Here is a 17929-nt window from a genome sequence, read left to right on the forward strand (position 1 = left end):
ATAATTTATTACACAACTCCGGGGGGTCTTCTTCCATCTTGGGGGGTCTTCTCGCCGGACTCCTCCTCTTTTGCTAGCTCTTTTACTAGCGGAGGAGCCCGGCTTTCTTCTTTGTCGCCGCCGCCACCCGGGGGTCTTCTTCCGACTTCGGGGGTCTTGTCCCCCTCTTCAGTTATATTTGCAGAGCCTCCCCTTTCTTCCTATAGCTCTTTTACAAGCGTTGGCCCGGTCTTCTGACGCCGCCGCCTCTTCTTCCGACTTCGGGGGTCTTGTCCCCCTCTTTGGTTCTTCTTGCCGGGCTTCCGCTCCTCCTTCCAGCTCTTTTACTAGTGGTGGCCCGGTCTTCTGTCATCGTCGCCGCCGGAACCGCCTTCTCTTCTTCTTCTCTTCTTCTTCTTTGAGATGTTGACTCGACGCTGTCTCTGGCCATAATGTCAGGGACGCGTTGTGCGGTGACTTGTATAGGGACAATGGGTAGGGTCACTGGGTGATGTCCCCGCCCCTTATGATATTACAATCCCAGCATCCTCTGGGACTGTGACATCATACGGGGTGGGAACATCACCGGGTGACCCCGCCCATTGTCCCTGGGACTGTGATATCATAAGGGGCAGGGACATCACCCGGTGACCCCGCCCATTGTCCCTATATAAGTCGCCGCACAATGTGTCCCTGTCATTATGGCCAGAGACAGGGTCGAGTCAACATATCAAGAAAGAAGAAGAGAAGGCTGCAGCGACGACGACGACAGAAGACCGGGCCACCGCTAGTAAAAGAGCTGGAAGAAGGAGCGGAGGCCCAGCAAGAAGGACCGAAAAGGGGGACAAGACCCCCGAAGTGGGAAGAAGAGGCGGCGGTGACAGAAGACCGAGCCACCGCTAGTAAAAGAGCTATAGGAAGAAAGCGGAGGCCCGGCAAGAAGAACTAAAGAGGGAGACAATACTGAGAAGGTTTGGGACTTTAAGTGAGACACATGGGGAATGTGTCTCCATCCCTAATTCAATGCTTAAAAAAGGGAAAGTTGGGACTTTGAATGAGGACATGGACAACGTGTGGGTTAGTTAAATGCAAGTTGTATATTTATTGAAAATAAAAAATGCATGAGACGTACCAATTGTATAACCACATAAGGGAATGCTGTTCCATAAATCTACACACCACATAAGTATGTGTGCATGCAGAGGACATCAAGGGTACATAAAATGTATATCAACTCGACGCCACATCTGATAAACACACAGACAATAAATTCATTTATATACAACATAGCAGCATAATAAATTAGGTAGCACATATAGATTAAAAAATTGGTAGACCATAATTGTCAAGTATAAAAATATTCCATATTTGATAGTAGGATATAACCATAAGTATGCAACATCGATTTTCCGACACGTTTCGTGTAAACCACTCATCAGGGGCAGATGCTAAGAAATATCTATAAAATATAATAAGATGAAGTTAGTCTAAATGTATCTAGTAAGTGAAGGGGCAAATGAGCCCACCCCATATACTTACACAAAATCAATGCAGGGAGATGTGAAAAATATGGAATCAGGGCCGTAATTATAGTCCTTGCCGGGAGCTAAGGTAATGGGGGCATGCCGCAGCGGAGAGCATGCACAGAAACTCCCCCCCCCCCACACACAGAAAACGAATTGCCAAATTGTATGGTAAGTAGGGTGCTGTACCAAAGTTGACTGCCAAGATGGATCTAGAATAGGAAAATACATAATCAGTATATCATAGTATACCGATGAATGAGTAAAAAAAAATATATGTATATATGTATTAGGCAGCCAATAAAGTGACATGAAAAGTGCAGGAGCCCGTCATATCTAAATAGCCATGGAGTATATTGTAAGGAAAAGTCAATCAAGAAATGCTAAAAAGCAAACCCAGTTACCAACCCAAATGTCAGAAAGGGAGGACTGGCTGGCATAATAGTTAGTGAAGTACCCCTGCAGTCACTTACATATGTCCTGAAGAAAAATCAGAGTCCTGGATAGGAGCGGCGTCCCGATTATGTGGCACACTGACTGTGTGAAGGGAGGCTATACATACCCGTCCAGCCCACGTGCACGCCGAACCACACCAGTGTCATGCAGGCACGGCAGGGCAGGGCAGGGCAGGGAGGGGCCTCAACATAGGCGGTCAGCACCACCCATGGAAACCAACCATATTCCTGACCTGTCGGCTCGCTAGAATACTCGCGCAGCACACCATGGCGCCAAATGATGACGTCACAGGTGAAGCCGGATGCGTGGCGCCAATGCGCTGTGGGCACACGCCCACCCCCCTCCATCAAGTCCACACCCCCCCAAGGACCCACCAGGGGGCGGGGGGAAGGAGGAGGGAGAGGGGATATCCAGAGCGCATCGCAGCTCCCGGACGTCAAACAACAAAACGAATCCAAAGTCCATAGAATCACATCTAAATCCCTGAATGGTTGTGTGTGTCACAATGGTGCTATATCATTACTAGGGCACAGGAAAAGCTGTGTCCCGATATGACAAGACCCAAACATGGTATTAGCCATGCAGGTCATAAAACCTCACACCTGGTTGGCAGGGGAACACTGCCAGCCTTGTCCATAGACCTCCATCCCTATCAGAGAAAATACTGAGAAGGTTTGGGACTTTAAGTGAGACACATGGGGAATGTGTCTCCATCACTAATTCAATGCTTAAAAAAGGTAAAGTTGGGACTTTGAATGAGGACATGGACAACGTGTGGGTTAGTTAGATGCAAGTTGTATATTTATTGAAAATAAAAAATGCATGAGACATACCAATTGTATAACCACATAAGGGAAGAACAACATTATAGTGAATGCTGTTCCATAAATCTACACACCACTTAAATATGTGTGCATACAGAGGACATCAAGGGTACATAAAATGTACAGTGGTGTGAAAAAGTGTTTGCCCCCTTCCTCATTTCCTGTTCCTTTGCATGTTTGTCACACTTAAGTGTTTCGGAACATCAAACCAATTTAAACAATAGTCAAGGACAACACAAGTAAACACAAAATGCAATTTGTAAATGAAGGTGTTTATTATTAACCACTTGCTTACTGGGCACTTAAACCCCCCTCAGTCCCAGACCAATTTTCAGCTTTCAGCGCTGATGCACTTTGAGTGACAATTACGCGGTCATACAACACTGTACCCAAATGAAATTTTTATCATTTTTTTCCCACAAATAGAGCTTTCTTTTGGTGGTATTTAGTTACAGCTCGGAGTTTTATTTTTTGCTAAACAAACAAAAAAAGATGCAAAAAAAAAAAATCATGTTTTAATAGTTTGTTATAAAATTTTGCAAACGGGTCATTTTTCTCCTTCATTGAAGTGCGCTGATTAGGCGGCACTGATAGGCTGCATTGGTGGGCACTGATGGGCTGCATTGGTGGGCACTGATGGGCTGCATTGGTGGGCACTGATAGGCTGCACTGGTGGGCACTGATAGGCATAGTTAAGGCGGCACTAATAGGCACAGATAAGGCGGCACCGATGGGCACAGATAAGGCGGCACTGATGGGCAAAGATGGGCACAGATAAGATGGCACGGATGGGTGGCACGGATAAGTGGCACGGATGGGTGGCACGGATGGGCACTGATAGGTACCACAGATAGATGGGACTGATGGGCACTGATAGGTGGCACTGATAGGTGGCTCTGATAGGTGGCACTGCTGGGCACTGATGGGCGGCACTGCTGGGCACTGATGGGCGGCACTGCTGGGCACTGATGGGCGGCACTGGGGTGCAGCACCTTTGAGGCAGATTTTGGGTGGCACTGTGGGTGGCACTGCTGGGTGGCACTGTGGGTGGCACTGTGGGCACTGCTGGGTGGCACTGTGGGCACTGCTGGGTGGCACTGTGGGCACTATGGGCACTGCTGGGTGGCACTGACAGGGGGGCACTTACTTTATTTCAGGATGGCACTGCGGGTGGCAGGTGGGCACTGGCAGGGGGCAGGTGTCCGTTTAAATTGCTGGCCGTGATCGGGACTGATGTCCCGAACACGGCCGCCGGCGATCGGCTTTTTTTTTTTCTCCTCGCGCTGACAGCGCGAGGAGGAATACTAGCCGATTACCGGCTCCGTTTTATCACATGATCAGCTGTCATTGGCTGACAGCTGATCACGTGATAAGGGGTCGGGATCGACCCCTTACACGGATCGGTGATCAGGCGAGTCTCACGGACTCGCCGATCACAGAGCGCGCCGCATTTTGCAATAGCATTTTGCAATAGCGCGGATCCCAAGTGGTTAAAGGTGAAAAAAAATCCAAACCATCATGGCCCTGTGTGAAAAAGTGATTGCCCCCTAAACCTAATAACTGGTTGGGCCACCCTTAGCAGCAACAACTGCAACCAAGCGTTTGCGATAACGTGCAATGAGGCTTTTACAGCGTCCTGGAGGAATTTTGGCCCACTCATCTTTGCAGAATTGTCCTAATTCAGTTACATTAGAGGGTTTTCGAGCATGAACGGCCTTTTTAAGGTCATACCACAACATCTCAATAGGATTTAGGTCAGGACTTTGGCTAGGCCACTCCAAAGTCTTCATTTTGTTTTTCTTCAGCCATTCGGTGGTGGACTTGCTGGTGTGTTTAGGATCATTGTCCTGCTGCAGAACCCAAGTTCGTTTCAGCTTGAGTACACGAACAGATGGTCGGACATTCTCCTTCAGGATCTCTTGGTAGACAGCAGAATTCATAGTTCCTTTTATCACGGCAAGTCTTCCAGGTCCTGAAGCAGCAAAACAGCCCCAGACCATCACACTACCACCACCATATTTTACTGTTGGTATAATGTTCTTTTTATGAAATGCAGTGTTCCTTCTACGCCAGATATACTTGGACACACACCTTCCAAAGAGTTCCACTTTTGTCTCATCGGTCCACAGAATGTTGTCCCAAAAGTCTTGGGGATCATCAAGATGTGTTGTGGAGAAATTGAGATGAGCTTTGATGTTCTTTTTGCTCAGCAGTGGTTTTCTCCTTGGAACTCTGCCATGCAGGCCATTTTTGCCCAGTCTTTTCCTGATGGTGGAGGCATGAACGCTGACCTTAACTGAGGCAAGTGAGGCCTGCAGTTCCTTGGACGTTGTTGTGGGGTCTTTTGTGACCTCTTGGATGAGTCGTCGCTGCGCTCTTGGGGTAATTTTGGGTGGCCGGCCACTCCTGGGAAGGTTCACCACTGTTCCATGTCTTCGCCATTTGTGGATAATGCCTCTCACTGTGGTTTGCTGGATTCCCAAAGCTTTGGAAATGGCTTTATAACCCTTTCCAGACTGATAGATCTCAATTACTTTCTTTCTCAATTGTTCCTGAATTTCTTTGGGTCTCGGCATGATGTGTAGCTTTTAAGGATCTTCTGGTGGACCTTACTGTGTCAAGCAGCTCCTATTTAAGTGATGCCTTGATTGTGAACAGGTGTGGCAATAATCAGGCCTGGGTGTGGCTAGAGAAATTTAACTCAGGTGTGGACAACCACAGTTATAGTATGTTTTAACAAGGGGGGCAATCACTTTTTCACACAGGGCCATGATGGTTTGGATTTTTTTTCACCTTTAATAATAAACACCTTCATTTACAAATTGCATTTTGTGTTTACTTGTGTTGTCCTTGACTATTGTTTAAATTGGTTTGATGTTCCGAAACACTTAAGTGTGACAAACATGCAAAGGAACAGGAAATGAGGAAGGGGGCAAACACTTTTTCACACCACTGTATATCAACTCGACGCCACATAGTGGTCACAACTGATAAACACACAGACAATAAATTCATTTATATACAACATAGCAGCATAATAAATTAGGTAGCACATATAGAGTAAAAAATTGGGCAGACCCCCGAAGTCGGAAGAAGACCCCCAGGTGGCGGTGGCGGCGACGAAGAAGAAAGCCGGGCTCCTCTGCTAGTAAAAGAGCTAGCAGAAGATAGCGGAGGAGTCCGGTGAGAAGATCCCCCAAGACGGAAGAAGACCCCGGAGCTGTGCAATAAATTATTTTAAAACCTTGTGTTGTGTTTTATTTACATTTTTTTCACCAGGTGAATGGGTAGGGGTACATTGTGCCCTATACTCATTCACATAGGGTGGGGGGCTGGTATCTGGGGGCCCCCTTATCAAAGGGGGCTCCCGGATTCCTATAAGCCCCCTGCCCGCAGACCCCGACAACCAAAGGCCAGGGTTGTCAGGAAGAGGCCCTTGTCCTCATCAACATGGGGACAAGGTGCTTTGGGGTGGGAGGCCGCAGGGCCCCCCTTACCCAAAGCACCCCTCCATGTTGAGGGCACGCGGCCTGGTACGGCTCAGGCGCTTGCTCGTCCCCATCCCCTTTCCTGACCAGCCAGGCTGCATGCTCGCATAAGGGTCTGATATGGTCTTGAGGGGGACCCTACTCCGTGTGTGGGCAAGTCCATTCATTTCGAAAGTCCGGCGGACTAGAACACAGACGGCCGGATTGTCCGCCGGACTCGCAGTCCGGCAGACAATTTTTGAGTCAAAACTTCTTTCTAAGTCCGCCGGACTTTTGGGGAAAAAAAGTCAGCCGAAGCCCACACATGGGCAGATTGTCTGGCAGACTCTGGTCCGCCAGATAGTCTGATCATGTGTACGCGGCAACAGAAGAGCAGGGGGGGGTTCAGTGTTGAGACAGAAGAGCAGGGGGGGTTTAGTGTTGAGACAGAAGAGCAGGGGGTTCAGCTTTGAGACAGAAGAGCAGGGGGGTTCAGCTTTGAGACAGAAGAGCAGGGGGGTTCAGTGGTTGGGCAGATGTTCAGGGGGGTACAGTGGGGGGGCAGATGTGCAAGAGGTACAGTGGTGGGAGAGATGAGAAGGGGGTTCAACGGTGAGACAGAAGAGCAGGGGGGTACAGTGATGGGGTAGATGAGCAGGAAGTTACAGTGGTGGGACAGATGAGCAAGGAGGAGTCAGTTTTGGGCCAGATGAGAAGGGGGATACAGTGGTGGGACTGATGAGCAGAGCAGGGGGGTTCAGTGTTGGGGCAGAGAAAAAGGGGGTTCAGCAGTGGGACAGAAGAGTAGGGGATGCAGCTTTAGGGTAGATGTGAAAGGAGGTGCATTGGTGGGACAGATGAGCAGGGGAATACAGAGGTGAGACAGCCAGAAACATTGTCCTGATCACTAGCCACACCAGTACAGTGTCACCAGAGCCAGAGTAAGCCAGCAACATTGTCCTGATCTCTAGTCATACCAGTACAGTGTTAACAGAACAAAGTGTAAGCCAGATAAACTGTCCTGATCGCCAGCCTCACCAGTACAGTGTCACTGAAGCCAGTGTAAGCCAACAACAGTGTCCTAATCTTTAGCTAGACAAGTGGCAGTCAAGAGGTTAACAAAACCTGCAAATTTTGAAAATAATGTAAATTACATTTAAAATTACATTACCTTGTTAAAAATCAGATGTGAATTAAGTGATTGGATTCACACATACTGTAAATATGAAAAACAATATTTACACAGGAGTGGTTTTAAGCTTATTTGGGCACAGCCCATTCTGTGTGGAATTTATAATGTCCATTCCTTCATTATCTGATGTGCAGTATTGCATTAATTTTGCTTTACATAATAATAACAATAGTCTTACATTTTAAAAATATCCCAATCTAATTAGGTGCACAAACCCATGTAAAGGATTACTTTTTAAGACAGGTAACAAATTTAACTAGTTACGTACAGACAGTGTTTATTCAGGATTATGCACCTGCTCCTGTGCGCCTGTCAAATTTATCGGTGAAGCAGCTACGTCTACATCCAATTCCATAGGGTGCCTGAATGTAAATGGGGGCAGATGCAGAAGCCAAAACACACACCTCTTGCACGCAGTATGGGTGTCAGCACCAATCTTTATAAGGCCACAGGTCACTTTTGATCCCTATTAGAACTAATGTAAAACATTGACACCACTAACATGATAAAATGTATTATTTGAAATGGTTCCCAGACCTGCCTGGGTGTAACAGTGTATAAATGTATTTTCCTTTAGACCCCTTTCACACTGGGGTGGTGTGGGCGTTAGCGGTAAATCGGTGCTAGTTTTAGCGGTGCTTTACCGTTGTTATATCGGCGCTTTTTCAGCCGCTAGCGGGGAGCATTTCACTCCCGCTAGTGGCCTAACAAAGGGTTAAAAGCACCAGAAAAGCACCGCTGCTGAATCGATTTGCAGGTGCTTCGGCAGTACTGCCCTGGTTTAAGAGCGGTTTATACACCACTCCTGCACTGCCCCAAAGACGCTGCTTACAGGACTTTTTTTCCGTCCAGCATCACACCGCCCCAGTGTGAAAACACTCAGACTTTCACACTGGGGAGACAGTGGAGGCGTTTTTCAGGCGCTATTTTTAGTGCTAAAACGCCTTCAGTGTGAAAGGCGCCTTAAACAAATAATAAATTGTCACTGTATACATGCAAACTAAAGACTAATGAGACCTTAGAAAGTTCATGATACCATTAATCGCTTGACCTTTATGTTGGTTACCTGTTGTAAATTTTCCGAGAGCATGTCAGAAAATCACTCTGCAATTAATCATTAAGCACACTGTAGTAGCTGTGATGTTTTGCTTCCAACACAGTTTTTTAAATGCGATATTCTAGGCAGGCAAATAAATGAACAAGTCCTGACACAAAAGATTTTTTTTTTTTTTTAAACACACAGATCCAAATATAGTTTCTGATAAATGAGCAGTGCTGGAATGCCCTTTAGTCCTTGTACATATGGGTCTCAGTATGTAAAAGACCAGTGTGTGCTACAAGATTTTACAGAGTATATGCAAAGCTTTCACTAAGCATCAATCATCTTTGCTATGACTTTATTGCAATCTTGAGTTCCAGTTTGTGGATGTTCTGCACAGATCTTAATGGGAATGCTAGCTGTCTTATTAAATAGGCTTCCAGTAAAAATCAGCTGCTGGCTTAGTAGTGGCAAAACGTATTGCCTAGACTCATAGAGGGGCCCAAAATCCAAGGAGCACCATCAGGCTTTTGAGAGCCATAAATTAGACATATAATTTCCTGACAAAAAAAAGAATAAGCTATTGCGCTGACTGGAACCCAACCGTCATGGAATGGGGCACATAAAAGGGCCAGGAGAGTGGTAGGGAACACCAGGTAAAATGGATGCAGCTCCTCTCAAATTAGTTCTTTGAGATCTTAATGCACATATAAAAAACAGCTGTTTAACCACTTGCTTACTGGGCACTTAAACCCCCCTCAGTCCCAGACCAATTTTCAGCTTTCAGCGCTGATGCACTTTGAGTGACAATTGCGCGGTCATACAACACTGCACCCAAATGAAATTTTTATCATTTTTTTCCCACAAATAGAGCTTTCTTTTGGTGGTATTTAGTTACAGCTCGGAGTTTTATTTTTTGCTAAACAAACAAAAAAAGATGCAAAAAAAAAAAAAAAAAAAATCATGTTTTAATAGTTTGTTATAAAATTTTGCAAACGGGTCATTTTTCTCCTTCATTGAAGTGCGCTGATTAGGCGGCACTGATAGGCTGCATTGGTGGGCACTGATGGGCTGCATTGGTGGGCACTGATGGGCTGCATTGGTGGGCACTGATGGGCTGCACTGGTGGGCACTGATAGGCATAGTTAAGGCGGCACTAATAGGCACAGATAAGGCGGCACCGATGGGCACAGATAAGGCGGCACTGATGGGCAAAGATGGGCACAGATAAGATGGCACGGATGGGTGGCACGGATAAGTGGCACGGATGGGTGGCACGGATGGGCACTGATAGGTACCACAGATAGATGGGACTGATGGGCACTGATAGGTGGCACTGATAGGTGGCTCTGATAGGTGGCACTGCTGGGCACTGATGGGCGGCACTGCTGGGCACTGATGGGCGGCACTGCTGGGCACTGATGGGCGGCACTGGGGTGCAGCACCTTTGAGGCAGATTTTGGGTGGCACTGTGGGTGGCACTGCTGGGTGGCACTGTGGGTGGCACTGTGGGCACTGCTGGGTGGCACTGTGGGCACTGCTGGGTGGCACTGTGGGCACTATGGGCACTGCTGGGTGGCACTGACAGGGGGGCACTTACTTTATTTCAGGATGGCACTGCGGGTGGCAGGTGGGCACTGGCAGGGGGCAGGTGTCCGCTGGAATTGCTGGCCGTGATCGGGACTGATGTCCCGAACACGGCCGCCGGCGATCGGCTTTTTTTTTTTCTCCTCGCGCTGTCAGCGCGAGGAGGAATACTAGCCGATTACCGGCTCCGTTTTATCACATGATCAGCTGTCATTGGCTGACAGCTGATCACGTGATAAGGGGTCGGGATCGACCCCTTACACGGATCGGTGATCAGGCGAGTCTCACGGACTCGCCGATCACAGAGCGCGCCGCGCAGGCCGCTCGTAACCGGGACGACGTCAATAGACGTAGTCCCGGCAATCTAGGTCCGCGCTAATGCCGTCATTCGGCAATAGCGCGGTACCCAAGTGGTTAAACCCAAACAGCTGTCTGACCCATTTAGTATCTAATCATTTTATTTCTCAGTTTTTTTTGAGTATGGACAGTATTGGTAGCTCTAGGGTCAATTAACATTAGCCTTATGTATCCCATTGACACATGCAGTGTCTAGCACAAATTTTTGGTTAAACAAGAGTTAATAGTACTGGCCTCCTACTCTCACCCCCTCCCACTCATCACAGCATATAAACACTTGTTCTTTGGCCAATCTCCTTCCATTGGTTTGATAAAGAAACCAATGGAACCAATGCCCCGAAACATCCTCTCCACATCCCCTCTTCACCCAGCCGAGAGAGGTGCTGTCTTGCCCCTTCTGGAAGCTGCTGATGCTTATGTTCCAGCCGGAAGCCCGACAGCCTCACTTCCTTCAAGAACCCTGCTTCAACCAGCCACGTACCTGCTGAGCTCTGCAGCCTTACAGTGATCCATTATTAAGGTCTATATGGGTCTATGACTTGATCTACTTTTAACTAGTGAATGCATTTTAATTATTTTTTATGCCTTTTGTAATTAAATCGCTAACCCTAGATGGAGGCGCCCTCTTGTGTTTTTTTTTTAAATATAATTTCCTGACCACCAATCACTTTTCCTGGGGCCCTGAAGTGCCAGGAAAATAGAATCACCCACAAAATGACCACATTTTGGTAAAACAAACATCCCACAAAAAAAAAGCATCCCACAACATGATGCTGCCACCATCATGCTTCACAATGGGGGTGGTGTGTTCAGGGTGCTTTTCTTCAGCAGGGACAGGGAAGCTGGTCAGAGTTGATGGGAAGATTAATGGATTACAGGGCAATCTTAGGCCGCGTACACACGGGCGGATTGTCTGTCCAACTTAGTCCGCTGAACCGTGTTTCAGCGGACAATCCGCTCGTGTGTGGGCTTCAGCGGACTTTTTCAGCGGACTGTCTGACGAACAAAGTCTTAAGGAATTTCCGTAATTTTGTCAGTTCAAACTTGGTTTTGTCCGTCCAAACTTGGTTTCAGCGGACAGTCCGCTCGTGTGTAGGCAAGTTGGACGGACTAAGTATGGCGCATGCTCAGAAAGGATTTACACGGCCGAAGGTTGCATTGCAGTGTATAGGACGTCGTTTTTCTAGTCCCGTCGTACGTGCTGTACACGTCATCACTGTCTGCTCATCGTGTGTGGTCAAGTCCGTTCATTCAAATTTTGAACGGACTGTCTGTCGGATTGTCTGACGAACTTAGTTGGGCAGACAATCCGCCCGTGTGTACGCGGCCTTAGAAGAAAACCTGTTAGAGTCTGCAAAAGATTTAAGACTGGGGCAGAGGTTCAACATGCAGCAGGAAAATGACCCTAAACATACAGAAAGAGCTACAATGAAATGGTTTATATCAAAATAAAATAAACAACATAAAAAATTAAAATAAAAAAAGATGTCAAATAAAGAGGCTAAGGCATCTGGCTGGACAAAAAAAAAGGAAACCATGGCAGTGTTTTATGCCACACATAGTTTCATAGTTAGTAAGGTTGAATAAAGACACCAGTCCATCCAGTTCAACCTCAGTGAGTGTCTACCCCTATCCCTGTACATTGCACACTCACATTGGCCCCTACCCTCAAGGAGCCCACAATCTAAGGTCCCCATTCATATACTAGGGCCAATTTTGGACAGAAGCCAATTAACCTACCTGCATGTCTTTGGAGTGTGGGAGGAAACCGGAAGTACACGGAGGAAACCCACGCAGGCACAGGGAGAACATGCAAACTCCAGGCAGGCAGTGTCATGGTTGGGATTTGAACCAGTGACCCTTCTTACTGCTTGGTGAGAGTGCTAACCACTACACCACTGTGCCGCCCACATAGCATAACAAAGTTTGTAAAAATTGTTGAAAACCATTTATCATTTTCCTTCAACTTCACAATTATGTGCCACTTTGTGTCGGTCTATCACATAAAATTCCCAATAAAATACATTTACGTTTTTGGTTGTAACATGACAAAATGTGAAAAATTTCAAGGGGTATGAATATTTTTCAAGGCACTGTATCTTGATACAACAAACTGAAGCTACTGTCTCTTAGGTAGAGGCACTTGCATATAATCAAAGGTCAGCAGATGATCTAATGGTCACAATCTTCTACAAGGTAACCAGATTTAGAATTATTGATTAATAGCCTCTATATCACAATTTTAACCAAAACGTGTGTATCCCAGCAAGAGCTCCCAGTCCATCCTCATCATAAGTCATACAGGGGCGGATCCAGAGTCTAATCTCGGGAGGGGCACTGCTATAAAATATGTATTTTTGGGGGCAATTTATATGGGAAATGGCTGGTATTTGTGCTTCAATCATTACGGCACCATGGTTGTTATGGTGTCAGGATGATTGAAGCGCATTATTTCTATTAATACATTGTAATATAAAATTAAATGGTTCAACTCACCATAATGCAGAATCAGTGGGAACCCTGAGGATGTCACTTGCCACGTCACTTGTCACCAAATGCGGATTGTTACTTGCCACGTCACCTGCCACACATTGCGGATTGTCACTTGCCACGTAGCCTGCCACACATTGCAGATTGTCACTTGCCACGTTGCCTGCCACACATTGCGGAATGCCACTTGCAACGTAGCCTGCCACACATTGCGGATTGTCACTTGCCACGTCACCTGCCACACATTGCAGATTGCCACTTGCCACGTCACCTGCCACACATTGCGGATTGTCACTTGCCACGTTGCCTGCCACACATTGCGGATTGCCACTTGCCACGTCGCCTGCCACACATTGCGGATTGCCACTTGCAACGTAGCCTGCCACACATTGCGGATTGTCACTTGCCACGTCACCTGCCACACATTGCGGATTGTCACTTGCCACGTCGCCTGCCACCAGATGCGGATTGCCACGTAGCCTGCCACACATTGCGGATTGCCACTTGCCACATCACCTGCCACACATTGCGGATTGTCACTTGCCACGTTGCCTGCCACACATTGCGGATTGCCACTTGCCACGTCACCTGCCACACATTGCGGATTGTCACTTGCCACGTTGCCTGCCACACATTGCGGATTGCCACTTGCCACGTCACCTGCCACACATTGCGGATTGCCACTTGCCACGTCACCTGCCACACATTGCGGATTGTCACTTGCCACGTTGCCTGCCACACAGTGCGGATTGCCACTTGCCACATAGCCTGCCACACATTGCGGATTGCCACTTGCCACGTCACCTGCCACACATTGCGGATTGTCACTTGCCACGTTGCCTGCCACACATTGCGGATTGCCACTTGCCACGTAGCCTGCCACACATTGCGGATTGCCACTTGCCACGTCACCTGCCACACATTGCGGATTGTCACTTGCCACGTTGCCTGCCACACATTGCGGATTGCCACTTGCCACGTAGCCTGCCACACATTGCGGATAGCCACTTGCCACGTCACCTGCCACACATTGCGGATTGTCACTTGCCACGTTGCCTGCCACACATTGCAGATTGCCACGTGCCACGTAGCCTGCCACACATTGCGGATTGCCACTTGCCACGTCACCTGCCACACATTGCGGATTGTCACTTGCCACGTTGCCTGCCACACATTGCGGATTGCCACTTCTCACGTAGCCTGCCACACATTGCGGATTGTCACTTGCCACGTCACCTGCTACACATTGCGGATTGCCACTTGCCACGTAGTCTGCCACACATTGTGGATTGCCACTTGCCACGTAGTCTGCCACACATTGCGGATTGCCACTTGCCACGTAGCCTGCCACACATTGCGGATTGTCACCTACTGTGTCACTTTTCTGGAATCTCTCTGCTGCACACAGCTTCCTACACAGTGAGGGCGGAACTGGAGGGATGCAGGGCAGTGAGAGATGATGTCATCTCCCTGCTCCCCTGCCTGCTGGCATCCTGATTGGCCAGCAGCCCTCCTAAGCCGCCCAGCTGCCCCCCCCCCCTCACCGTCCACTCAGCGCGGGTACCCGCGGAACCGGCCGCGATTGGACCCGCGGAACCTGCCACGATTGGACCCGCCGAACCGGCCCGCTGGTACCCGCGAAACCGGCCGCGATTGGACCCGCGGAACCAGCCTGCCGGTATTCTCGGGGGGGGCAATTGACCCGTTGCCCCCCCTGGATCCGCCCCTGAAGTCATAGAGGTGAGTTTATCAGTAGGTCCTTTGTTTTGCACATAAGTACAGCATTCATCAGTCCAGAGCACCTGCTGACAGTTTTCTGAACCCCAGTTCCTATGTTTTCGTTCATCGTTGAGTCGCTTAGCCTTGTTTCCACGTAGGAGGTATGGCTTTTTGGCTGAAATTCTTCCATGAAGACAACTTCTGGCCAGATGTCTCCTGTCAGTAAATGAGTGTACCTGGGTCCTACTGGTTTCTACCAGATCTGTGTTGATGATGATATTGAAGGCAAGAAAGCATAATTTGTCATTAATCTGCTGCATTACGTTTCCTTGGCAAACCACTGTGTCTATCTATGGTTCTCAACATTGCCCAATTCTTTGTGCTTCTTCAAAATAGCTTGAACAACACGTCTTGAAACCCCATTCTGCTTTGAAATCTTTGCCTGGAAGGGACCTTACTGATGCAGTATAATTACCTTGGGTCTTGCTTCTGTGCTTACTCTTTCCATGGTGTATGACTTGTGACTAGGGATGAGCTTTGTGTTCAAGTCGAACCCATGTTCGACTCAAACATCGGCTGTTCGCCCGTTCGGCGAATTCCGAACGTTATGGGCCGTTCGCGCCAAATCACTTACCATCAGTGAAGAGAGCCATAATTGGCCACAGGCTTTAGTACACGCCCCACATTATATAAGACCTTGTGCAGTGTGTTGAGTCGCTTACAGAGAGAGAGAGATAGATGGAGAGACAGTGTCTGAATTTCCTTTTAAGCTATTGCAATTACAGTCAGTGTATTGTGCCACCTACACAGTGTACATCTGAAGCTACCCCAATTGCTGGTGTTCTTTTGGTCCTATACCACAGGCAGCTGTAGCAGTTACAGTCGGTGTATTGTGCCACCTGCACAGTGTACACCTGAAGCTACCCCAGTTGCTCGTGTTCTTCTGGTCCTATACCACAGGCAGCTGTAGCAGTTACAGTCGGCATATTGTGCCACCTGCACAGTGTACACCTAAAGCTACCCCAATTGTTGGTGTTCTTATGGTCCTATACCACAGGCAGCTGTAGCAGTTACAGTCAGTGTATTGTGCCACCTGCACAGTGTACACCTGAAGCTACCCCAATTGCTGGTGTTCTTCTGGTCCTATACCCTAGGCAGCTGTAGCAGTTACAGTCGGCATATTGTGCCACCTGCACAGTGTACATCTAAAGCTACCCCAATTGTTGGTGTTCTTCTGGTCCTATACCACAGGCAGCTGTAGCAGTTACATTCAGTGTATTGTGCCACCTGCACAGTGTACACCTGAAGCTACCCCAATTGCTGGTGTTCTTCTGGTCCTATACCACAGGCTGCTGTAGCAATTACAGTCGGTGTATTGTGCCACCTGCACAGTGTATGCCTAAAGCTACCCCAATTACTGGTGTTCTGCTGATTCTATCCTCAGGCAGCTCCAGTAATTACAGTTGGTGTATTTTGCCACCTGCACAGTGTACGCCTAAAGCTACCCCAATTGCTCGTGTTCTGCTGATTCTATCCACAGGCAGTGCAGCAATTACAGTCGGTTTACTGTCATCTGCACAGTTTTCACCTAAAGCTACCCCAATTGCTGGTGTTCTTCTGATCCTATACCGCAGGCAGCTCCAGTAATTACAGTTGGTGTATTGTGTCATCTGCACAGGGCTCATTCCTTCGCTCCAACTAGAGTATCTGTGAGGGGTTGCAGTGTTGTGGCACCAGCACCAGTGCCTAAGGCCCAATTTTTCAGCCCCTGTTTAACAGGGGTGTGTAATTACAATTTTTGATGCAATACTTTGCAGCAGGGCTCATTCCTGCGCTCCAACTAGAGTTTATCTGTGAGGGGTTGCAGTGTCGTGGCACCAGTGTCTAAGGCCCAATTTTTCAGCCCCTGTTTAACAGGGGCGTGTAATTACAATTTTTGATGCAATACTTTGCAGCAGGGCTCATTCCTACTCTTCAACTAGAGTTTCTGTGAGGTGTTGCAGTGTTGTGGCACCAGTACCTAAGACCCAATTTTTCTGCCCCTGTTCAACAGGTGCATGTAATTACAATTCTTGATATAATATTTCATAGCAGGGCCCATTCCAGCGCCCACCAAGAGTAACTGTGAGGACTTACAGTGTTATGGCACCAGCATCACCACCACCAAAGGCCCAATTTTTCTACCATTGTTGAACAATGGCATGTAATTACAATTCTTGATATGATAGTTCACAGCAGGGCATTCCAGCACCCACCAAGAGTCCCTTTGAGGGCTTACAGTGTTGTGGCAACACCAACACCTAAGGCCCAAATTTCTGCAGAGCATATAGGACAGGCCCCTACTTTCAAACATCCAACTTACAAATGTCTCCTACTTGCAAACGGAAAGAGACAACAGGAAGTGAGATGAAAAAAGACAGACGGCAAAAAAAAATATACAGGGGTGATAACTTAAAAATAGATTTTTTGACTGGAGCTACACTTTAAAAATGTACCAGTTCAAAATTACAAAAGGATTCTACTTAACACAACAAACCTACACAGTCCCTGTCTTGTTTGCGGCGTCTGTATACTGCTGTTCTGAGTATATAGGGCCTGATTGCTCCACGCCTTTACTTTTTTTTATTTGGGTACTGGGTTCCCCTTCATATCCGTACAAGACCCAAAGGGGCTGGTAATGGGCGGGGGGGGGCTACCCATGCCATTTTTCTCAATGGTTTTCATCCAGATTGCCGGAACCAGACATTACATTAAAACCGCAAGCAGTTTTAAATGACTTTTTTTTCATTAGAAATTTCATTTTGTGTAGGGACTGTTCTAAACACAGGAAACACATGTCACTTCACAGGCATACTATAGACACCCCCCAGGCATGATATTTAAAGGAATATTTCACTTTTTTTTCACTTTAAGCATCATTAAAATCAGTGCTCCCGAAAAAACGTCAGTTTTTAAAACTTTTTTTTGCATTGATACATGTCCCTTGGGGCAGGAGCCGGGTCCCCAAACCCTTTTTAGGACAATAACTTGCATACTAGCCTTTAAAATTAGCACTTTTGATTTTGAACGTTCGAGTCCCATAGACTTTAATGGGGTTCTAAAGTTTGTGCAAATTTTTGGTCCGTTCGCAGGTTCTGGTGCAAACCGAACCGAGGGGTGTTCGGCTCATCCCTACTTGTGACATGAAACAGTGAGGTTGATTTACTAAAACTGGAGAGTGCAAAAATCTGGTTCAGCTGTGCACAGTAAACAATCCGCTTCTAACTTCAGCTTGTTCAATTAAGCTTTGACAAAAA

General features: G+C 47.5%; 1 protein-coding gene across 2 annotated transcripts in view; it reads right to left on the reverse strand.

Moving 5' to 3' along the window:
- The window catches only part of LOC143974592 (17-beta-hydroxysteroid dehydrogenase 13-like), an 80644-nt gene that overhangs the window by 27618 nt on the left and 35097 nt on the right, over nt 1–17929 (reverse strand). The window lies entirely within an intron of this gene.

The sequence above is a fragment of the Lithobates pipiens genome, unplaced genomic scaffold (genome assembly GCF_037356315.1).
Source record: "Lithobates pipiens isolate NorthernLeopardFrog02 unplaced genomic scaffold, aLitPip1_a1.2 Scaffold_13, whole genome shotgun sequence".
NCBI lineage: Eukaryota > Metazoa > Chordata > Amphibia > Anura > Ranidae > Lithobates > Lithobates pipiens.